The following is a 24,757-nucleotide window of genomic DNA, read 5'->3' as shown; positions in this document are numbered from 1 at the left end:
ATCCCATGAGAATTGCATTGGTTACTTTTGAGAAGCCTGCATTTTTCATTTTTTTTTTAACCTCTGAGCAGTCTTTAGAAGTCATAGCTGTGTCTCTTCCTTGATAAGGGAATAGCTGAACAGTGATGAGAGTTCATCCACCCAAGTACTTTCTCTCTCATTATTTACACTAATGACCTTCTGAAATCCCATATTGTGTCTCCTTGTTAATTGTATCTTGTTTGTCTGTCTTCCTTTATGAGGGTATGAGACCCTTGAATTCAAAAAACTGATATTTCATGTCCACTACATTATAATCCTTGGGCTTAGAACAATGCCTGAAATATAGTAGATCATTATTTGAAAAAAAAAAAAGGTTTCCCTTTTCGAGCCCTGGAAGTTTTATTTTAACCATTTCATGTGGAAAGTTGTTTTTACATGTATCACTGTTTCTAAATTTTGCTGTACTGAACATAAATTTCATTAGTTTATTATTTTCTGAGTTTACCTTATGTAGAAGGCACTGTGCTAGATACTCTGAAGTTACAAACCGAATAAGACATGGTCTTTACCCGCCCAGGAGTCCTTTTAGTGACGAAGGGCAGACTCTGGTGTGTGACATGTGAGAACAAGTAGTGAAAAAGAGGAGGAGATGGCAGGGTGGGAGGCAGGGTGAGAATTGAAAGAGGCTTCACAATAGAAGGACTTCGCTGGTGGCTCAGACGGTAAAGCGTCTGTCTACAATGCGGGAGACCCAGGTTCGATCCCTGAGTTGGGAAGATCCCCTGGAGAAGGAAATGGCAACCCACTTCAGTACTATTGCCTGGAAAATCTCATGGATGGAGGTGCCTGGTAGGCTACAGTCCATGGGATTGCAAAGAGTCAGACACGACTGAGCAACTTCACTTCACTTCACTTCACAATAGAAGGTCTTCTTTTGTCTTAGGGTCAGCATGTTATTTTGTGCTATGATATTGTGTTTCTTTTAGCATGCTCAGAATGCAAGAAGGAAAGAAACTATATTTTCTGAACAACACAAAGTCAGGAAGCTTGATCTACAGAAGTAGAAATGGTAAATTATTTAGTTACATATATTTTAAAGTTATATATTGTTAAAGACCACCTTGCTGAAATGACTAAAAATACAGGAAATTTTATTTCATAATATATGGTTGTCATCACATATAGACAGTTGCCCGTACTTCAGCCTTCAATCAGTGTACCTTTGGAATTAGTTCTCTGAGTAATAATTATGTTTATAGTATTCTTCAGTGTTACCAGTTTATTAGGGTAGTCCTTCTGTCTCCATCTCCTTAAAGTTGCTTCATCTAATTTTGCTGTGGCTTGAATGCCCAATTATCGCACTAGATAGAATTATGTATGTGAAAGTGAAAGTCGCTCAGTCATGTGCGACTCTGAGACCCCATGAACTGTATAGTTCATGGAATTCTCCAGGCCAGAATACTGGAGTGGGTAGCCGTTCCCTTCTCCAGGGGATCTTCCTGACCCAGGAATTGAACCAGGGTCTCCTCCTTTGCAGGTGGATTCTGTACCAGCTGAGCTACCAAGGAAGCCCAAGAGTACTGGAGTGGGTAGCCTGTCTTTTCTCCACTGGATCTTCCCAGTCCAGGAATCGAACTGGGATCTCCTGCATTGCAGGTGGATTCTTCACCAGCTGAGCTACCAGGGAAGCCCCAGAATTATGTATAATAAGAATAAATGAGACTCCAAAAAGAGTTTTTGAGTAATTAAGGGAGGATTTATTTTTAGTGTAGCTCTCTCTGACTCATGGTTTTCATCTTTCTTATACTCACCTGTGTTTTAACAACTTCTCTTATTTACTAGGTGGTGTTTTACTTAGGTTTGCTGTTGAACTTTGTGTTTCTGATCAATGTATCATAGTTGGCTTTGAAGTCAGACTGACTCATGAGTCTGCCAAATTTTAGTTTTATATCCTTAAACAAGTTGTTGAATCTTTCTGAGCCTTATTTAAAAATATATCTGACAGTATTGATGTAAAGAGTAAATATGTTCAAGGCCTAGAATGTTACCTGGCATGACTTTCCTTCTGCCCTCTCTGCTTCCCCAGTTATCCCCACCAGGTGGGCTGGGCTTCACACTCCACCACCTGGTGCCTGGAGACAAATGCTTCAGTGAGCATCATCCGTATGTATGCCACTTGGACAAGGATGTCCTAGTTTATCCCCAGTGGTGTTGGGCTGGACTTTGAAGAACAATCCTGCAGATACCTTTCCTTCCTAAGATTGTCAGCACAATTTGGGGAGCAATCCAAGATTGAGTTTCATGGCAGACTGGTACCAGTAACTTGGCCCAATGGAAAATGCACAGTCCAAGATTGACTGTAATATTAAACTTACTTTCTAAGTATCCTTTAGAGATTTGATCCTCTGAAGCAGGTATTGACTGCTACATGGTATTTCACTCCCTGCCTGGGATTTATAACAGTGGAATTCAGGAGCAGCTCAGCCCTTGAGAAGAAGAAGGCCATGGGGGTTTCTTGAGGGAGATGTATCAATCCCTGTGCATACTCAGAGTTAACAAAACATTCAGAGCAAGGAATTTTTTAATTAAAGTAAGTTTTACAACATCCATGTAATTACTTACATATTTTCCACTCCCTAACATATTTTCTTGGGTAACCCACCCTTGTGACTCATTCAGTAGCAAAATCAGTGAAATCAGCATTCCCTTCTAGTCATCAAGCAAAACAGTTCATCTCCGTACCTGCTGGATTGTCTGGTGTCCCCCCGGAGAATCTCATTTCAGTTGAGGTCTCTTCTGCTGCCATATTTCCTTGTTTTCCTCCTGGGTGGTTTCCACTGAACCGTCGGGAACTTCTCACCATGGCCAGTTTCTTCACTCCTGTTGCTCTCTTTCAACTGTTGGATTTCTTGTGTTTATTCATCATTCATGCCTTGAGAGTCATGCCAAGATTCTGCCCTAGTTTTAAATTCAACTAAAATTCATTGAGTATCTATTTTGTACCCTACATGGAAATAAGCTGTATTACTTACATTATGGAATAAAAGAGTAAGGTTCAGAAAGGTTTTGTGTTCAGAACAAAAGTAGTATATGAGCGAAGGAATCTGAATGAAAATCTGCCCACTTTAAATTCAGTTTTCTTTCCACTTTAGCACAACTCCCATTTCCTCTAGGTGTGCCAGGGTGTTGGGAACCTCTGATGACATGAACTGGAAGGCTTCATTAGGTCATGCTTAAGTCTGTGCCACTGAGCATCATCCTTCTGCTGATGCAGGAGGCTGCTGGAAGCAGTGTGTGGCAGATGTGCCCCAGGTATCTGGAGGGTATGGACCTGGAGTCCGTACTGCCAGCTCCTGGCCTACAGGATGGAGAAAATGCTGTTATTTCGCTATTGATTTTTTTATTTTAAAGGACTGGTCTTAAAAGTAGATTTAATAATTTAGGGAAAGAAACCTCCACTCATTAAAAGAAGTGAACTTATTAAAAGCAAAGAAGTCAGGGGAACTCCCTAACTTCAATTTTTTTCAGAACATGATTTTACTCTTTCATTAGAAAGATGTTACATTGAATAAATAGGCTTTCCCTTTTAAGTTATAAAGCTGTATGCCTCTGTCTAGGCAGGCCATAGAAATTGTTTTTCTTTTAAAATTACTTCTTTAATAACTCTAATGAAAATGAAGGTGGTTTCCGTGAGTTGAAAATTAGGCCATTATTTGATTGATTATATCATTGGTTGATGAGAGTATTAAAAATAATTCATTTGGGGGGATTTCCTGGCAGTCCAATGATTAGGATGCCTCACTTCCACTGTTGAGGGCACAAGTTCAATCCCTGGTCAGGTAACTAAGATCCTGCATCTTACAAACCTTACTGAGTGGCTGCCAAAAAAAATTCTTTTTGGGTTTTATAACACTTTTTAGAGATTCTGTGAATCTGTATTTGATGAGGTAGATGATTATGTCAGAGACTTTAAGATACAGTATGGACAGCAAACTTAAGAAGATGAGGAAACTATTCACTTTCCCCAAATTTGAAATGACTGTAGCCTGTGGTTCAAATTTGAACTCCATAATTAAATACTTGGATAAGCCTTGACTGGTTACCTAGCCACTCAACCTGTTACATTGCCTATTCAAGTAGAGATTATACTTGCTCTCTGAAGTTAATACTTGCTCTCTGAAGTTAATGAGTCTAATTAAAACATCAGTTCTATGTCTAATACATAGTAAACATTTTGAAAAAGGTAGTCAACTCTACCTCCATTTTAATTAGTTGAGCAATTACAACTTCTAGAAAAACAAATTCCCAGGTGGTGCAGTGGTAAAGAATCCACCAGCAGTGCAGGAGGTTCAAGAGACACGGGTCCAATCCCTGGGTCTGGAAGATCCCCTGGAGGAGGCATGGTAACCCGCTCCAGTATTCTTGCCTGGAAAATTCCCTTGTAGGCCAACAAAGGAGCCTGGCAGCCTATAGTCCATGGGGCCTCAAAGAGTTGGAGATGACTGAGCACATACACAAAATACAGAGAAAAACAAATTAAAATATTTGCCTTATTAATGGTGAGTTAGTAGCTATGGTTTTTCCAGTAGTCATGTATGGATGTGAGAATTGGACTATAAAGAAAGCTGAGTGCCGAAGAATTGATGCTTTTGAACTGTGGTGTTGGAGAAGACTCTCAACCAGTCCATGCTAAAGGAGATCAGTCCTGAGTGTTCATTGGAAGGACTGATGTTGAAGCTGAAACTCCAATACTTTGGCCACCTGATGCGAAGAGCTGACTCATTTGAAAAGACCCTGATGCTGGCAAAGATTGAGGGCAGGAGGAGCAGGGGACAACAGAGGATGAGATGGTTGGATGGCATCCCCGGCTCAATGGACATGAGTTTGGGTAAACTCTGGGAGTTGGTGATGGACAGGGAGGCCTGGCGTGCTGCGGTTCATGGAGTCGCAAAGATTCGGACATGACTGAGCGACTGAACTGAACTGAAGTAACTTCATCTTTCTATACAAAGGCTTCATATTTGAAAACTAGCTACATTACATCAAAGTTTTTATGTAACACCAACTTAGAAAATAAAAATAGGATATAAAGCTCTAATGACACCCTTTAAAATCTCCGTTAGGAAGTTTAGCATATTAAAAGACATGATTTTTTTTAACAGGCATTTTTATTTCTCTCACGAAGCATATTTTGGAATGATCTTTGAAAGGCTCCTGCTTCAATCGTTAATTCATTTTACTCAGCGATTATAAACATCAAAGCAGTAAAACTCAGTTAAGTGAAATAGTCAGGAAATGGCATATTCTGGAACATTCAGTTGTCAGAGTTAAATAAGAAAAGTACCACTTTGTCCACCCATATGTTTTCTGGTCTGTATACTTAAACCATTCTGTTGAATTTGAGATTATATTGAAAACTGTATGCCAAGTATTTTTCTGGTAAAAGAGAAATCAGTTAAATTACTTTTTGTTTCCTGTTATATTATTGAAAGACATTCCAAACTGTACTAATTGCTTAAGTGCTAAGAATGGTTATCATTAGAAACAATAGTCTCCTCTAGTGCTGGAAAGGAGAAGGCAATGGCACCCCACTCCAGTACTCTTGCCTGGAAAATCCCATGGACGGAGGACCCTGGTAGGCTACAGTCCATGGGGTCGCTAAGAGTCAGACACGACTGATCGACTTCACTTTAACTTTTCCGTTTCATGCACTGGAGAAGGAAATGGCAACCCACTCCAGTATTCTTGACTGGAGAATCCTAGGGATGGCGAAGCCTGGTGGGCTGCCGTCTATGGGGCCGCACAGAGTCGGACACGACTGAAACGACTTAGCAGCAGCAGCAGCAGTGCTGGAAATGTAGATCAGATATGAAGAAGATTCAGCTAACTGTATACTGTTCATTGGACATGGCAATGAACTTGTCAATAGATTTTGATCTCTCCCTTTATTTTAGAAGATGAGTACAAAACAAAAAAACTCCATTTAGTCAAGGTATGGTAAAATTAGCATCAACATAATTATTACGATATAAATTTAAGAGTAGTTTATGTTCCTGTAGAAATTTGAAAAGTGCAGAAAAATTTTAAGAGACAAAAAGTCACTCGTAATAACAACCAGGGCTAGCTCTAAAATTTTAGTGTTTAGTCTTTTTATAGAATTAAAGGCAAGTGGATGTACAGGGTGTTTTTTTTTTTTTTGACTATTTTAAGTTTTTATAGAACTGTTTAAGTTGATGTTTTACTTTATTTGTATTTCCATTTTAAGTTTTAGAGAAATCATTTTAAAATGGATGAGAAGAATAGAAATGAAGTTTCCCTTATGGCTTAAAAAAATCTGCCATTCACTTAATCAACATTCAGTATGTTATTGGTGAAACATAAAAAAATAACAGATTATTTTTAAAAGTTTTTTTTATCCTGCAAGAAACTGATATATAAATATATAAAATAGTAAATCACGTACCTGCTTTCAGAATTTAGGGAAAAATTTCTCTGAAAAATAGAACCATTAAGAAGTTAAATTTTAAGAGATTTTTATTTTCATTTTATTTTTTGACTTGGAGTATTGAAAGAAAAATTTTAATCACAGTAATTTTTGTTGATTTGCTTTCAGGGTTTTCCACTGCAATAAGGAATGTAAGCCTAACTGATAAATGCATCCATAAATTATCAATATTTGCTTTATCTTACATAGGTTAATTTCTTTTTTTTTTAACTGAAGGATAATTGCTTTATAGAATTTTGTTGTTTTTTGTCAAACCTCAAGATGAATCAGCCATAGGTATACATATATCCCCTTCCTTTTGAACCTCCCTCCCACCTCCCTCCCCATCCACCCCTCTAGGTTGATAAATTATTTTAACTCAGAATGATAAATTAAGCTTATAACGCCTTTTATTTCTTAGCTATGAAGTTAAGAAATTATAAAATTACTTCTGTATATTCCTAGTAAATAACCAGGCCAGAAAATATTAATATGTTCTTGTTAGATTTCATCTATGTTCTTTTCAAATTCATGAAATTCCAAAAGAGGCGGTAATGGAATACTCCCTTTGTACACCTCAGATAAATATCATGTATATTTTGTATATTGATAGTGTAGAATTTTCCTTTCTGCTTTATAGGTATGTTTTAAAATGAGTCCTGGCCTTTTTTTTCTTCCTCAAATGCCTGTGTTGTTTTCTCTCATGCATTTAGTACAAGGATGATTTACTAAGTTGACAGTACATTGGCAACTATGTTTAGATCAGAGGGTTTTATTTTTTTGTTTTTCGGGCTTTTTTTTTTTTTAGTTCTTTTTATATCGTGTGTGTATGTGCGTGTGCATGTGTGTGTTAACCTCAGAAGAAAAACTATAATAACTAGTGCTGTTTTTTATTTGCTTACATATACTGCTATTTATTTAGGTAACCATCTAATGTATATTTCTAGGTTTATTGTTTTGAATCAGGGACTGCAGTTCCTAATTCATAAATTTGTAGTGTTGAAGGGATAGGATACTTGTAAGTACTGTAGTTTTTATTTTATCATGGAGTAAGTAACAGAGTAGCACAAAGTTATCTTCATTAAAAGTAGAACTCAAAAGTGCATTCCTTAAAATGTTAAAAAATTTACCTAGTGAGTTCCCAAGATTCTAAAGCAAAGATGAAAGAACCAAGCATGAATATTAACTAAAATTTGTCCCAGTTCTCCTATGGTAATTCATATTCAGCAATAATTAATAAAACCATTTCTTTTATCTACATACTTAGATTCATACAGCTTTATGGCAGGATGGCAAATATGTTGTATCAACAACTTAAAGGTAAATTTAAAGACAATAATTTCCTTTCTCACAGTCTCTTGAATGACAATCAGAAAATTACCATAATAAATGAATTTCTTTTCTTATCAAGTATCTCTACAGAAATTTAGAATAGTGGAACAAGACCACACTAATTCACTAAAAAGTTTAAAGCTTCTTAAGTAAATACCTTTTTCAGTGCTATACATGTAAGATGAGCTAATGGCTAAAGAAAGGTCACTGGATTGTCTAATGAATAAAAAGGAGTAGTTTCTAATTAGCACCTTGTTCCACCACAAATTACTTGTGAATTGGGAGTAAAAACCTCTTTATATATAAATTATAAAGAAGTATAAAAGCATAGTCTATGATGATTGCTACCAAAGTGGGTTTTAAAGGATACTTTTTCCTCCTGAATAGATGAGCGCTCATCTGCAAATGTATTTAACCTTTTAGTGACAGGTTTATCTACAAGGTAATAAAGAATAGAACTGGGATCTTTAGTGGAATAACTGTTTACTCTTTCAGAGAAATTCTGATTTACACTTTGTCAATAGGGAAATAGCATCACACCAGAGGTGAAGTGTCTGCTATGCTAACGAATCTTGTTTTAAGCTATGGTTATAATTAGTTTTATTCTACATTTGAAAATCAAGCTGTAGTATAATAATAAATGTCAATTACTCATGTCCAAATTACTATAAATATTGAATTGTTAGAATCTGGAACTACTGAGGTTATTCTTTGCCCAAACTTCTGTTTTCACCCATCTCCCAAATACTTGGCAGCTGTCAAAATAATTTTAATCATTTTCAGATACTTTGCAGAAGAAAAGAGACTTAAGCCCTTCAGCCAAAAGAGATGTTGCCCCTCCTCTCGTCTTCATTTATAGCCCCGCTGGGCCCCCCTATTCTAGTCAGGCCAGCATTCTTTCTGAGCATCACTTTTCTGCTATAAGATCTTAAACATTTATTCAGGTCATTCCACGGTGCTGATTCTGTGTCCTTGCCTGTTAAGTCACATCAGAGAAGCAGAGAATTTTAGAGCTGGAGGAAGCCTGAGAAATCAGTTGCTAAGCCAGGTTTATTTTACCAGTGATGAAATGTATGACATTAGATAAATACTTTTCAGATTAAAAATTAAACCCAAATCTCTGGACTTCTAGCCTTTGACCTGCTCCACTATGGAATGTTGCCTGCAGATATGCTCAAGTAGACAACCACAGACATCTGCCTACTCTGAAAAACACTTGACATTTGCATTTTCCCACCTCTGTGTCCAGGCTTTTCACCAACTATGCTTGAGTATTAGTCCCTGGTATGCGGAAAAGTCATGAAGAGAGCAAACTGAAACATTTATCAGGCAGGGAAAAAAAAGAGGCAAGCATGCTCCTTAGACCTGTTTACAGTGGAAGTAGTAACTGTGTGTATGCACTTTACTGCTTTTATTATTCTTTCAGTATCAAAATTCAGTCAGTATCAGAGAAGGATAATGTGCTTGTAGTTTGTTAGAGTCGTACCTACAGAAAAGGAGAGCCCCACCATAGGATGCTTTAAGTGTAACACAGGGTCTTAGTTTATACATAATGCTGCTGCTGCTGCTAAGTCGCTTCAGTTGTGTCCGACTCTGTGCGACCCCACAGATGGCAGCCCACCAGGCTCCCCCCGTCCCTGAGATTCTCCAGGCAAGAATACTAGGGTGGGTTGCCATTTCCTTCTCCAATGCATAAAAGTGGAAAGTGAAAGTGAAAAGTGAAAGTGAAGTTGCTCAGTCGTGTCCAACTCCTAGCGACCCCATGAACTGCAGCCTACCAGACTCCTTTGTCCATGGGATTTTCCAGGCAAGAGTACTGGAGTGGGGTGCCATTGCCTTCTCCTTATACATAATAGTTTTCAATTAGTTGAAAATCATAAGTGACAGATAAATCCAAAATAGTGTTATTTTTTTTAATCTTTTTTCTTTTTTTAATCTATTTTTTAATTGAACGATAATTGCTTTACAGAATTTTGTTATTTTCTCTCAAACCGCAACATGAATTAGCCAAAGATATACATATATCCCCCACCTTTTGAACCTCCCTCCCATATCCCTCCCCATCCCACCGCTCTAGGTTGATACAGAGCCCCTGTTGGAGTTTCCTGAGCCATACAGCAAATTCCCCTTGGCTATCTATTTTACATATGATAATGTAAGTTTCCATGTTACTCTTTCCGTACATCTCACCCTCTCTTCCCCTCTCCCCATGTCCATAAGTCTATTCTCTATGTCTGTTTCTCCACTGCTGCCCTGTAAGTAAACTCTTCAGTATCATTTTTCTAGATTCCATATATATGCATTGGAATACAGTATTTATCTTTATCTTTCTGACTTACTTCACCTTGTATAATAGGTCTAGGTTCATCCACCTCATTAGAACTGACTCAAAGGCATAACTTTTTACTGCTGAGTAATATTCCACTGTGTGTATGAACCAGAACTTCTTTATCTATTCATTTTTTTTTTTTTTTTAGGTGTGGAGTTATTTTTGGGTTTTTTTCTTTTTTTTATTTTCTTTTTTTTAATTAGTTTATTTTCTATTTTTTAATTTTATTGTATTTGTTTTGCCATAAATATTCTCAGTAAAATACATGAGAGGAAAGATTCAATTTAGCAGAATGCTGGGAATGGCTCTGATTTTTCAGGAAATGGTTTTTGACAAAAATAACACTATTTTAACATGTACACCCATGGTGGATTCATGTCAAAACAGTGTTATTTTTGTCAAAAACCATTTCCTGAAAAATCAGAGCCATTCCCAGCATTCTGCTAAATTGAATCTTTCCTCTCATGTATTTTACTGAGAATATTCAAGTTCAGTTTGAAATGATTAACGTACTGTCGATGCCTCCTTTGCTTTAAATATGTATATTGAGAATTTTAGCATTGGAAGGACCTTGGTGACTCAAATGTCCAACTACTTCATTTTATTACTCAGGAAACAGAATTCAAAATGTGAAGATTCTTAAATATGACAACAGAACTGATTAGTGTATGGTAGCATGGGGCTCAGGAATCTTGGCTCAGGCAAGTGTTATTTTCCCTAAATTACTTGAAAATTTTCTCATTAAATTGTCTCTTGGCTCCATCTGTTTCTTTTTCTCTGTCCTTTTGTCCCCTTTTTCCTTCTTTCTCTTCTTTAATTCTTCCAGGTTAATTCATATCAGTCCTACTTAAGTAATTTTCAGTGGATTTAATATGCCTACTAACTATGAAATGGGTTGAAATGAGAAACTGGAAGTCTCACTTTAATTAGAATGCTGATATCATCAAAGTTTGTTCTTTTTCCTTTAGCATCCACTTATTCACCTTTCTACTGACAGATCTGGACTGTCAGTTGATTTTACTGTGCTTTCAAAAATCCCCATGTACTCTGTTAATTTAAACAGTATAGATATTAGATATATTGTCTCTACCTTTCACAGAAAAATTTTAGAGGTTGCCAATGAATTTCTATGTTTATATCGGTATAAGTTAAGTGTATCAAATAGCTGGACTCTCAGAAATCTATCTTGGTATATAACCAATTACATGTTTTGTAGGTAAATTTTATGAAGTAATTGATATGAAGAGTACATTGTAAACATCACCTGCTAATTCTCTTCATCCAGTCATTTCATAAACCATCAGCAGGTACCCATACTCAAGGCTAGGTAACACTGCACAGTTTTGATTCTCTCATGAGTAATTCTACAAAGTAGTAGGAATGACAAATCCATACATAAAAGTATTATAATAAGACCATGGATAGAGATTTGCTGAGGACCCTGTGGGAGAATAGGCGTGAGGCATCCAGATGACCTGCAGAAGCCTCTGGGGACCACGGTAAAGGTGGACACTGATCTCACATGCCAGGTGTCATGTAGGTGACTATGTTTATGTGATGGAGTCCAGTATAATGGAAGTATTTTAAGGCCTACTCACCAGAATTTCACAAAACCCTCTGTGTTCTCCTCATGTCGCATCATGATCAAAAGTCTCCTGCTATCACGCTGAAATCCAGATGTCCTGATATGTACTATACCCTTTCTTAAATGTTGAAAAGAGGATGTTTTTATTTGACCTTTGGGGGTCTTAACCAGTGAACTTATCCTTCTACTGAAGGGCTTTTATGTGCTGTGGAGTGAGTAGAGATTAAACTCTTACCCTCACCCCACATCAGACAGTGCCCAGGATCTTAGCACAGTGTATGTGTGTATATGTTAGTCGCTCAGTCATGTCCGACTCTTTGCAGCCGCGCCAGGCTCCTCTGTCCATGGGGATTCTCCAGACAAGAATATTGGAGTGGGTTGCCCTCAGTACAGTAGATATTCTTATTTAGAGTTGCATATGATCTTCCTAGCAAACCATCAGGAAAATATTCATTGCTCTATAGCAAATATGAGAAAAGAAAAGAAATTATACCTAACTATATTCCTATCTCAGAGGAGAGCTTAAAATGTCAAAAAATGGAAAAAGAATGCAGGTTATCACTAAGAATTCCAGTCAAACTGGTAAAGCAGGTTTTAGACATCTGTTGTTGATCTTGTCCCCACAGTGTCTTGTCTTAAGTTCCCTCAGTGGTAACTGGGAAAAACAGTTTGTTGTGGAACAAAAATGTCAGGAAAAGTAAGAGGTGACTGTGGAGGGTTGGCTGGGGGTTTCCCTTATAGGGGTCCTTGTGTTGCGTCTTCTTAGACTTGTGATAGTGATGTAAATGTTCCCACCATTGACCTTCTGGCTATCAGCCACTTGAGTGTTTCCTTGGTTATTCTTAAAACTTTCTTGTACTATTCTGGTGTCCATATCAGGCATTAAACATGTCCACCATGAGATGCATGATACCCTGCCCCCCTCCTACAACCCCTGCTGTCTTCCTTGGTCTTGGACCCTCCTTCCTTTTAGTGACGAAGGGCAGACTCTGGTGTGTGCCATGTGAGAACAAGTAAAGTGAAAAAAAGGAGATGGCAGGGTGGGAGGCAGGGTGAGAATTGAAAGAGGCTTCACAATAGAAGGACTTCCCTGGTGGCTCAGACGGTAAAGCGTCTGTCTACAATGCGGGAGACCCAGGTTCGATCCCTAAGTCGGGAAGATCCCCTAGAGAAGGAAATGGCAACCCACTGCAGTACTATTGCCTGGAAAATCCCATAGATGGAGGTGCCTGGTAGGCTGCAGTCCATGGGATTGTAAAGAGTCGGACACGACTGAGCAACTTCACTTCACTTCATAAGGCAGAAATCTTTGCATCATCCTTGATCCACTTTCATAATGCACTTTGAGTCAGTCACTCAGGCATTTTGCATTTTTTTCTTAAATATATTTTGCTTCTGTGCATTCGTCTCCCTGTCAGTGGTTACTGCATATACTTGAATATTATAAAGTGAAATTCCCTTCACCCTGCAAGATCACTCCTCAGAAAAGAAGGGATCTTGTTGTACTGGTATGAGTACAAAGCCTCTGCTATTTTTGGGTGCTTTCCCAATTGCTTTATTTTAAACAGCAGAGCACTGTGTGGGGAAGATGCATTGGCCCAAAATGACTTTGTTTAATGCGGCCAGATATTTATGGAGGGCACCTGACAAAATCTTTTTTTTTTTAAAGGATGTGGCAGCATTAAAGATAGTGTGGGTATTTATTCCCAGGAATGTGATCTCGCAATTATAAATGTAAAATGTCTTTATACATAAGCCTTTTTACTACCCCCACCCGGCAAAAACAAAACAGAAAACCCTCACCCCTAAAACGTTCAGGAACTAGGGCTACTGGAAGTATGAATCTGCACCTACAAGACAAATGGAGATGTCAGCTATCCTAATTTTTACCAAATATCTGTGACTTAGGACTTTTCTGGTAACAGCATCAGATGGAAAATTTCACAAATGGTGTACCTCTAGGGAAGATGAGTATGCTCTAGAAAACTGTCAGAGGACTGAAATACTGACCTGAGATGATGCAGACACAGATGCCAGACATGCCTGTGAAGAATTTGAATCAAACTGCTGGGGTGACACAGACAGAGGGGAAAAATGATCTGTCTGAATGTTTTCTATTTCACTATTAATTTCACTTATAATATGTAACTCAAAATAGGACTTCCCTCGTGGCTCAGTGGTAAAGAACCTGCCTGCCGATGCAGGAGACATAAGAACCACGGGTTTGATCCATGAGTCAGGAAGATCCCCTGGAAAAGGAAATAACAACCCACTCCAGTACTCTTGCCTGGAGAATCCCATGGATAGAGGAGTCTGACGGGCTACAGTCCATGGGGTTGCAAAAGAGTTGGGCACAACTGAGCGACTAAGCAACAACAACTGAAAATAATAAGTCCATGATCTTAGATAAATATACATTCAGAAAAGTACATTAATTCTAAATATATAGCTCAGTGAATTTTCACAAAGCAGACAATGTGGAATCAGACCAGGAATCAGAATGTTACCAGCACCCAAAAATGTGCTCTCCTGCCCTCTTCCAGGAACCACCTGCTCATCTCCCACTGCCACACGCAAGGTAGAACTGCCTTCTCTCACCATAGACTGCACGTGCATGCTGTTGCTTTAGTCATGTCCGACTCTTTGCGACCCTGTGGATGGTAGCCCACCAGGCTCCTCTGTCCATGGAATTCTCCAGGCAAGAATATTGGAGTGGGCTGCCATTTCCTTTTCCAGGGGATCTTCCTGACCCAGTGATTGAACCTATGTCTCCTGCAACTCCTGCATTGGCAAACAGGTTCTTTACCTTCTGAGCCACCTGGGATTATCAAGACCCTTCCCAGGAAATTCTGACTCAGTAGATTCTAGTTGAGCCCCAGGAATCTGTGTGATGAACAAGCACTTCAGGTTCTTCTCACTTTCAGGGAAGTCTGAGGAATACTACAAACAGATTGTTTTTGTGTTTGCCCCAGTGCTTTCACATGTTCTCTGTCTTCTGTCTCTGCTGCTCTCCTTTAGAAAAGAAACATCCTTCCTCCATTGGAAGGAAACATCCACGCAAATGTTGCCTCTGGGAATCTAGACTGACCCCTGCAGGCTGAGTAAATCACTCTGTAATCAGTAGTCTTAACTGCTGGTCTTCCTCATAACCCTAGTCCATGGTGACCTTCCCCATCTCAGCTGATTACAGGCACTGGTGTTACCTTCAGTTTAAATGCAGAACTGGCTGAGGCTTCTGCATCGTCCTATTCTATCATTATACTCAGGCCTGGATGACTGCAGAAGCCGGCTACTAACTAGCTTTCCCACTTGCATCTTGCATGCATGTGGTCAGAGTGATCATTATTTTAAAAACTAAGTGAACATCACACATTACTGCTCAAAATTCTCCACTGGCTCCCCATTTCTCTCAGAGTAAAAGCCAAGTGTTCACAGGGTTCTGCAAGACCCATTGCCATGTGCCCCCTTCCCCACCTTCACCCTTTAACCTTCTAGGCTCACTCTTCCTCAGCTATTCTGACCTCCCCGCTTTTCTTAGACATACTTTCGCTGTAGGACTTTTGCATTTCCAGTTCCTTATATTTGAAACACTTACCCTGAGGAGTCTAGAGTGCCAACTCCACTTTTTTTCAAGTCTTGGCTCCTTCTCTGTGAAGCCTATCTTGACCACCCTATTTAAAAATGAAACTTGGGGAAAAAAAGTGAAACTTGATCCATTCTTCCTACAGCTCCAGTCTCTTTTACCCTTTCTATTTCTTCCCATAGCATTCACTAACTTCTTATATACCATTGACTATGTCATCATTTTTATCTCTCTGCAAAATATGAGCAGAGAGAATGGTAGAAAAGAATGGTAGAAAATATCATATTTTCTACCATTGTGCTCAGGATATATTCCCAAAGTAGTAAATGCTCAGTGAATATTTGTTTGATTTGTTGAATGAAATAGTCATGATGCAATAGATAAGAGGTTTTACATAGTGTCTCTTAATAAGCCAGATTTTCATGAAGACTTCTAAGAAATGTTGCAGACTTTCACATTTTGAAGTGAAGACTTGACACTGGGAGTTTGGACGATTTTGGGGGTGCTTATGTACTGCTGCCTTAATTTGAAGAAGCCAGTTGCAGCCCAGCTCACCCTTTCTGAGTTGTGTGCTGCTAGATACAGGTTTATACAAGGGGGTTGATACTTGAGTACTGGATTTTCTTTCTTTGTTGGCATTACTTGAAGTGTCCATAGAGGCAGGTTTCCATGAAGAAGCTAGATAACTTAAGAAAATTAAATAATGTCTTTCATGTTTGGTCCAAGCACATAGACTTTGAAAGTTTATGCATAAATTCTTAGGTTCATTATAAAACCAGTGTGCTTTTGCATATTTTAGCCCATCCGAAGAGCATTCTTATATGCCCTTACTTCAATTTTGGGATACTGGAAACCTAATCATCTCTGTCATGCATTATTTCCTGAAGTGTTGTGATGCAGTCCATCTGAAATCTGATTTCTAGATACGAATATTACTTTAGAGGGTCTATTTTTATTCATTTGATTTTAGAATAACTTCTGTTACTGTGAGTTCATAAGTTTTTAATATATATGCATGTGAAGTGTTATTCGCTTAGTCATATCTGACTGTTTTCCAGCCCCATGTACCCACCAGGTTCCTCTGTCCATGGAATTCTCCAGGCAAGAACACTGGAGTGGGTTGCCATTTCCTTTTCCAGGGGATATTCCAGACCCAGGGATCGAACCTGGGTCTCCTGCATTGCCGGTGGATTCTTTACTGTCTGAGCCACAAGAGAAGCCAATATATACTCATATATACTTATTTAGGCCTTCGAGAATGTAACTTTTACATTTGTCATGGGACAGGAGGATAATTTTTCTTTTAGCTTACAAAGAGACTAGGTGTAAAAATCTGCTGGCGCAGAAGGTTATTCTGTCATCCTGGCTCACCTAGCCTTTAGAAAGAAAGTGAAGCCTCTCAGTCGTGTCTGACTCTTTGCGATCCCATAGACTGTACCCTGCCAGGCCCCTCCATCCATGGAATATTCCAGGCAAGAATACTGGAGTGGGTTGCCATTTCCTTCTCCAGGGGATCTTTCCCACCCAGGGACTGTACCCGGGTATCCCGCATAGCGGGGAGGCTCCTTACTGTCTGAGCCACCAGGGACATCTAGCCTTTGGTTGTCTCTAATTGTCTTCTTACTGTTTTACCTGTCTTAACCTCCTCTTCGCGTCCAAATTTATTGATTAGAGGCTTTTTATAAGAGTAAATCTTATACTTTAGTGTCTCCCAAGGTGCCTGGAATACTGCTGGGCTATGATAGCTCTGAGCATCTAAGAGAAGAATTATTTCATGAGGAGTGAGTAGGTTTCCTCTAATAATAAGAATAATTATTAGTAGTTTACCACTTGAAAGAATGCCAAGGAGAAGACTTGTGTGAAGACAAATATCTTAAATCAGCTAATACAATACATGTTTGAAAAAAGGCAAATTTCAATTAGATAGTGTCATGAGGAAAAGCCTGGGTATAGTTTTATCCAAAATAGGAAAGGCAGTAAAGCACCAATTCAAATCATGGTTAAAATTTCCATTTGAACAACTTCACAAACTATATGCATTAGCACACTTAAAAATAGACACTTGTGTGAACTATTATAGGAAGTTTATTGTGCAGCTAAAAAAAAAGTACAGCAATTGCCATGCAGTAGAAAAATACCTAATCAGACTATCTTTTTTTCCTCTTGGCTTTCTGAAAGCGTCTGTATTTCAGGGCTGTGATTTAACTAACACTAATCTTATGAGCCTATACATCAAGAGATAAATGTATATTTAATCTATTCTGTTATCTGTCTGTTCTCTGGGATGTGTGAGTACTAGTGAGCCTAAAAATACGGAAATTCAGTTAAAAATACTGGGACTTAAAGGATAGCAGGCAAATGAGGAAGAGAATGACCTATCTTCTAAATGCATTCAATCATTTCACAAGTATTATTGAATCCTGCTAAATATTAGGAGATGGGGGGTTGGAACTGAAATGGTAGCAAGGGTTGGGGATATAGAAGAGAAGGAAAGGGAACCAGCCAATCCCAGCCTTCATAGCATATATAGTTCATTAATTTAGTCATTCATTTGTTCATTCATTACCTATTCAGTGCCTGTAATTCACTGTAACGGGGATAAATCAAACCAGACATTTTTGTCCTGTCTGAACTTATATTCTGGTGAGATGGCAAGGCAATAAATAAAGCAAAAATACAGTAGAAAGAGTTAAAGAGTAAGGAGAAAAATGAAATGGGGGAGGAGCCTGGAAGCGTTGAGGGTGAGAAGCAGGTTGCAAACTTAGATAGGTTGTCCAGGAAAGTTGTTTATGAGAAGGTGTCTTTTTAGTGAAGATCTGAGAGAGGTGAGGGAGATAGTCACGCAGAGAAGGAGCAGTGGGGGCACCAGAAAGAGGCAGTGTGAGATGCTGAGGTGAAAGCTCGCTGGTGTGTTCAGGGAATAATGAGGAGGCCGCTGTGGCTGGAGCAGAGGATGGACGATAGGGTGAAGCCTCGTGAGGCTTTGGGCTTCATTCAAGGCATGACAGGAAGCCACTGGAAAGTGTTGCCCCCAGGCCTGCAATACAAAGATGTAATTTGGCAAAGGGAACTAACCATAGGACAGGGTTCTTTAATAATTCAATTCACACATGCACTGTCGAGCAAACTGGAAATGTGGAATTGTACTGGAAGAAGTAAAACCAGAATGGGGTGAGAGGCCGAAGCTGGACTTAACTGTGTAGGGGTTAGAGGTCCTAGTGGAGTGAGGAGGAGGGGGCAGAGCTTGAGGAGACCTCGAGGAAAGACCGGGGCGGAGACACTGAAGAGGAGCCTTACGGGCACTAGAGGGGGTCCCATGTGATCTTCAAAACGGTGATAGTTGTCCCCCATCTTTTGTCTTTTACTTGCTTTATGTGGGTTGTTTTCTAGGGAGATATTTGGTATTCTTTCTCAGACTTGGTATGGAATGAAATTATGAAAGAGGGAAGGAAAGAAGAAAAAAAGATGATGTTGACTTTGTGTTAATTACTAACTTGTTCAGCACAGGAGGTGAGTGGGCAAGTTGGGGGGTTCTACCCCACTTCTGACTAATTAGAACCACAATCAAAACTGTTCTTAAAGATAAATAACAATGATTTTAGGCCTAAAAATCCAAAATGAAATAAAACCTCCAAAGTATTGTGTTCTGAGAGCTATGATGATTTCAGTTGATTTTCCTTTTATGTTATTTGTCTTGCTATCCTAAAGATCTTCAGCCACAATTACCAAAGCACAGACTTGTTCATTTTAACTTTTATCACCTGTAAAACGATAAAGACACTCACAAATCAGTGTTTTCACAAGTTGAACGGTGTGCCTGTCCTACCAAGACTCAGTTGTTGTTTTTTTTTTTAAATAAAGATAAAATTTTGTGTTATCATCAGGACTGAACAAAATTTCACAGAAATTCCAAAGAAACATTGCCCTCTCTTGGCTTAAGGTGTTAAAATGCTTAGCAATGTTTTCTGTTTAATTTTCAAGTGTTGCTTTCTAATTCTGATTGGAAGCAGTTTACCCTGAAATGTTATAGATGTTATGTTTTACCCTTAAGTGGATACACACGGGCTTCCCAGGTGACTCAGGTAACAAATCCATCCGCAATGCAGGAGACACAGGAAATGTGGGTTCGATCCTTGGATCAGGAAAATCCCCTGGAGAAGGAAATGGCAACCCACTCCAGTATTCTTGCCTGGGAAATACCATAGACAGAGGACAGCTAATTTCTCTGTGCCTTTCAAATGGAAATCAGTTAAAATGGAAAATTGCTGTAGGAAGCTGGCATGTTTTAAAACTCTTGAGTGTGTTGAGAGAGGTATAAAAACTCTTTCCATTCTTGACTGCATGGAAAATATTAAACTCCTTGTCAGTAAGCAGGGGAGATAATGAGTATTGTGGGTTTTCATCTTTTTCTTATGAGTTCTTGTGATTCACATCCTGTCCTGGTTGCAGTGTTGGTCTGCGTTAACGATCTTGAATGCCAAGATTGAACCATTATTTTTAAACTTATTTTTCCTGGAGCCTGTTTGGTGCTTTGAGCATATTCATTATATACATATTTTGCTGCAAAAGTTCTAACAGTATGATTTCATCTCGACTGATGCCTTTGACTTAAGAGTATAAATAGAAAAATAGAGATAAGTGACAAGGATTGATTAGCAATCCTCCTTCTAAGCAAAACAGTACCTACCTAGATAAATCACTAGCCCCAAAGCCTGGAGAATGTGTGTTAAAGAATTAAAGGTAGTGTGGGTATATGTATGTGTCTAATTGATAGGGACATTTTCTAGAAGAACTGTAAGAACACAAAGATTCCATCTGGTCTGTTTTGCTGTCCTTCAAGTTTTATTAAAAATAGGCTTATAGGTTTTACTAAAGTATTAGAAAGTTTATTCACAACCCTCTTCCCTTTTTTAAGGGAATTTTTTTTAAGTAACAAGAAACTGAGACCAATATTTTATCGCTGTTTCAAGTCTCTCTCTCAATACATATGTATATGTGTGTGTATGTATAATTGCTTTGTTATTATTAGACTTTAATTGTAGGGTTGAAAGAGATCAGGGAATCACCTGACTCATTTTCTGGCACTTCTAAGCCATCACAGACAGATGAAAACATATTTTAGTATTTTCTAGCATTTTCTCTGTGTCCTGCAGTGTTTGAAGGAGTTGATGTAAATTAACTCATTTACCCTGACATCCACCCGAACGGATGTGCACTGTTATTATATTATTCCCACGTGCCATATAAGGAAACTGAAATGCAAAGAAGTTCAGCATCTTGCCCTGTAAGGACTGGATCATGAACTTGAACCCAGACACCAGAGTGTGTATTTTTGATCGTTATATTACCACCTGCCTCTTCTCTCTTTCTTACTAGAATTTCCAATTTTAAGGGTTAATTTTTACTCTCACTTTCCTTTACCTAATAACATGGTTTTCCCAGCCTGTAATGTTCCTTTTCAGTTTGTTTTCCTTTTTCTGAGCACTTCTCCAACCTTCTGTCAGTCACTGCTGTTCCATCCTCTCACCTTCCTCCTCAGTGATACTCTGCAACCCTCAAACCATTTCTGAATTCTTAGGTTATATATCAGGACTAGATGCTGGCGCTTTAGTAATGGCTTGACCAATTCTGAGTAAGTTAATATTAATAGTACAATTACATCATGGTTTCTACACATACCCTCTTCCTGTTTATCACATCTTTTTTCTGCTGCAATTTGCAAAAACACATTTTTCTTGCCTTAGGTTGTGCTATGAATGATGCCATTTTATGCATTCATGTGTCGGATTTCCCAAGACCTTTGTGGACTGTAATCCACAGATATATTCGCCTCTTTGTGGACATTGTATAGCATCTCGTCAGGTTATTTATGAAAGTTTCTAACTTTCGTGTATCCTGGAATCTTCTAGCTGTTGAGACAGGCTGCTATTAATATGTCAAATGTGTAAATTCCCATTCTGCACATAATTGTCAGACAGCTTTGTGATTAAGTTTGGTCGACGGGTACTTTGTACCAGCTGTTTGCATGTTATCCTCCTGACTGAATTGGAGCGAAGAGAGTAAAGCGCAGAACCATCTCTCTGCCATCCTTCAGGCTCTCCTCACCCCATCCACCAACTCCCTCTCCACTAGCTGTGACCTAGTGACCTTCTACCCCAATGAAGATGCGTTTCTGCAGATGCAGATGTGTTTTCTGCTCCCTAAACCAAAGATAAGCATTACATGATGACCAAGTACCACATAAGTGATTGCTGCTCTATTTTATTGTCAAGAAGAATTTCACAGGATTATAATTTGTAAATGCAGCGTTTTCCCCCATCCTTACCTTGCCATGGTAACAGTTAATATTAGAGACTGAAGTGTCTAGGGATGGTGATTAACAGTTCGCTCACATATGTTTTCTTGACTGTGCTGCTGCTGCTGGTTTTTTTGTTGTTTTTATCTTGGGTGTTGCTAGCCTGCATTATCTCCCCCTAGCGGTCCTGACCTCCATTCAGGAGCCCCTAGACTCAGGACCCGTGCTGCCACTTCGCTTCCTTTAGAGCAAGATCTTGACTACATTGCCTGTTCACCTTTCTTTGAAAGTGATGCACATGCTTGCTAAAATTGTCCATATGTCCAGTTAGTGCACCCATTTAGCATAATAAAGGTATATTTAAGCCTTATTACCTGGCATGTTTATGTTCCTGTGAGCCACTGCCCAGACCGTGGGGACTTTAGCCAGTGGATTGGAGATGAGGGAGTGTTTTTCCTACCAGCTGGAAGCTTAGATGTTCTCATGGCATCCTGTTCTCACCTGTGTATATCATGACAACATTGTAATTTATGTTTCCCTGTAGGCTTCCCCCACTTGACTGAAAATTTCAAAGACTGTGAGCACAGAGTTCCGGGCTTGGCTTGGTGAGGTTCCATCGCACTAATCTTTGTTTTCCCTGCCTTGTTCCAAATGTCATTCAAGATGATAGCATTAGTACCAATCCAAGGAAACTCTTGGTTTTAATAGACTTTTAGAAATTGGCCAAGAAACATATATACTATACACCTATATGTTTGAAAAACAATGTAATTTCTCAGCAGTGGACTTGGAACCAGCTTTTTGGAAAACAACTACCTTTGGTCCAATTTCATCACCTCTGCACCTCTGTCCCTGTGATGCCCTCCAGGAATGCCTTTCTCCTGTGGTGCCCCCACCTACCAAATTGTTCTTCACTCTGAAAGCCAGCCAAGAGTCTTCCCTCACTCCTCTTCCTTCCAGAGCTTCACTGGGCTTAAATATACTTTTATTATGCCAAATGCAGTTAGCTCTGATTATTTAAAATTACTGAATCTATCTCTTGTGTTAGACTAGAGCTTCTTGAGGCCAAGGCCCATATCTATTCACTTTGTGTTTCTACTCATATTACAGTGCTGAGTAAAGTGGAGTTGGATGAGATCCCTTTATAATAACAGCACTGGAGGAGGGGGAAGGATCATCTGGTGAAGAGAATAGGGACCCTAGTGGAGAAAGGGAATGGGGAAGGTTGTTATTTGGATGACTGTTGGGAGGCTGAGACGAGAGGGAAAATGAGTTTGGGGCAGGCCAAAGGAGACAACACCAGGCCAGTCTGGGTGGTGGCAGGCATTTTAGCAGTCGTGGACTGAGATGTAAGCAGAGGTGTGAGTAGAGTAGGGGCTGTGGGAGTCGTAGATGGAGCCCTGGCAATAGCAGTTTTAAATGGGAGGCAAGATGAGAGATGCAGTGTTGGGAGAAGGGGAAGAACCTTGGAGATGATGGCCATATTGAAGAAGGACAGCCAAAGCTGGTACCTGGTGGGGGCGGGGAGGGGGGGCAGGCAGTGGGGAAAGGTAGAGAGGAGGGTCAGGGAGGGGATTGCAGTGACCCTGGCAACTTTGGGTGGCCAGCAGTTTGGGGCAGTTGTACACACTTTGCCAACAAAGGTCCATCTAGTCAAAGCTATGGTTTTGAGAAGCTATGAGAAGGACATGGCAACCCACTCCAGTACTCTTGCCTAGAAAATCCCATGGACCGAGGGGCCTGGTAGGCTGCAGTCCATGTGGTAGTGAAGAGTCGGACACGACTGAGTGACTTCACTTTCAATTTTCACTTTCATGCATTGGAGAAGGAAATGGCAACCCACTCCAGTGTTCTTGCCTGGAGAATCCCAGGGACGGAGGAGACTAGTGGGCTGCCATCTTTGGGGTCGCACAGAGTCAGACACGACTGAAGCGACTTAGGAGCAGCAGCAGCATGTATGGATGTGAGAGTTGGACTATAAAGAAAACTGAGCACTGAAGAATTGATGCTTTTGAACTGTGGTGTTGGAGAAGACTCTTGAGAGTCCCTTGGACTGCAAAGAGGTCAAACCAGTCAATCCTAAAGGAAATCATTCCTGAATATTCATTGAAAGGACTGATGCTGAAGCTGAAGCTCCAATACTTTGGCCACATGATGCGAAGAGCTGACTCATTGGAAAAGACCCTGATGCTGGGAAAGATTGAAGGCGGGAGGAGAAGGGAACAACAGAGGATAAGATGGTTGGATGGCATCACTGACTCAATGGACATGAGTTTGAGTAAACTCCGGGATTTGGTGATGGACAGGGAAGCCTGGCGTGCTGTGGCTCATGGGGTCACAAAGAGTCAGACACGACTGAGCGACTGAACTGAACTGACACCCTGAAGGGTCAGTCAGTGATTGACAGTTGAATTGTATCTTAGGTAGCTGTGAGGAGCTGGAGGTGGTAAAAAGAACGCAGTGGCAAGCTTGGCTGAGCTTGCCAGGGAGTGAGGTCATCTGTGATCATAATGCTGAGCAAACAGGATTAAAGGGCACATCAGAAACTTGCCTTATCCTCTCCTCCTCTCCCCTGTTCCAACCGCTACTCTGTGGGCTTGAGTTTTCTGTCCTTGCATGAAATCTAAGACAGACTTCACTACTTTTCGGCTTCTCTCAGATTAAAAAAATATTTTTTTCCTCAATAACTTTTATCCAAAAATACAGCCTTGGTTTAGTAATATCTGGCCTAGTCCAGTGTAATAATACTTTTTTTTTTTTTCATTAAAGGTAAAACTTCTCTTGCTCTTGCAGCTCCTGTTTCCTGGAGATGTGAAGCCTGTAGTGAGGGAGGGAGTACCCAGGGGCTTCTCCCTGTTTTCCCCCTAAATCATCGGCACTCCCTCCTCCCCTCACCAGGCGACTTCCTCTTCTTCAGAATAGACGGGGGAGGTGGGCTTGGTAAAGTGCAAGAAGGTCCTGTGACACGACATCAGCTTGCCTTGGGTTTCCTGCCATGGCAGATGTCAATCCTGTGGGCTTCCCAGGTGGCTCAACGGGAAAGAATCCGCCTGCCCAGCCAGAGGTGCAAGTTTGAGCCCGGGTCGGGAAGATTCCTTGGAGTAGGAAATGGCAACCCACTCCAGTTTTCTTGCCTGGAAAATTCCACTGACAGAAGCGCCTGGCAG

The 24,757-nt window shown here is 39.8% G+C and overlaps 1 protein-coding gene across 8 annotated transcripts in view; it reads left to right on the top strand.

Annotated features, from left to right (window-relative positions):
• The window catches only part of GOLIM4 (golgi integral membrane protein 4), an 82,684-nt gene that overhangs the window by 22,482 nt on the left and 35,445 nt on the right, over positions 1-24,757 (top strand). The window lies entirely within an intron of this gene.

The sequence above is a fragment of the Giraffa tippelskirchi genome, chromosome 2, assembly GCF_054371585.1.
Source record: "Giraffa tippelskirchi isolate mGirTip1 chromosome 2, T2T-mGirTip1v1.2.pri, whole genome shotgun sequence".
Lineage (NCBI taxonomy): Eukaryota > Metazoa > Chordata > Mammalia > Artiodactyla > Giraffidae > Giraffa > Giraffa tippelskirchi.
The sequence above is the reverse complement of the archived record's forward strand: the minus strand, read 5'-3'. Positions and strand labels throughout refer to the sequence as shown.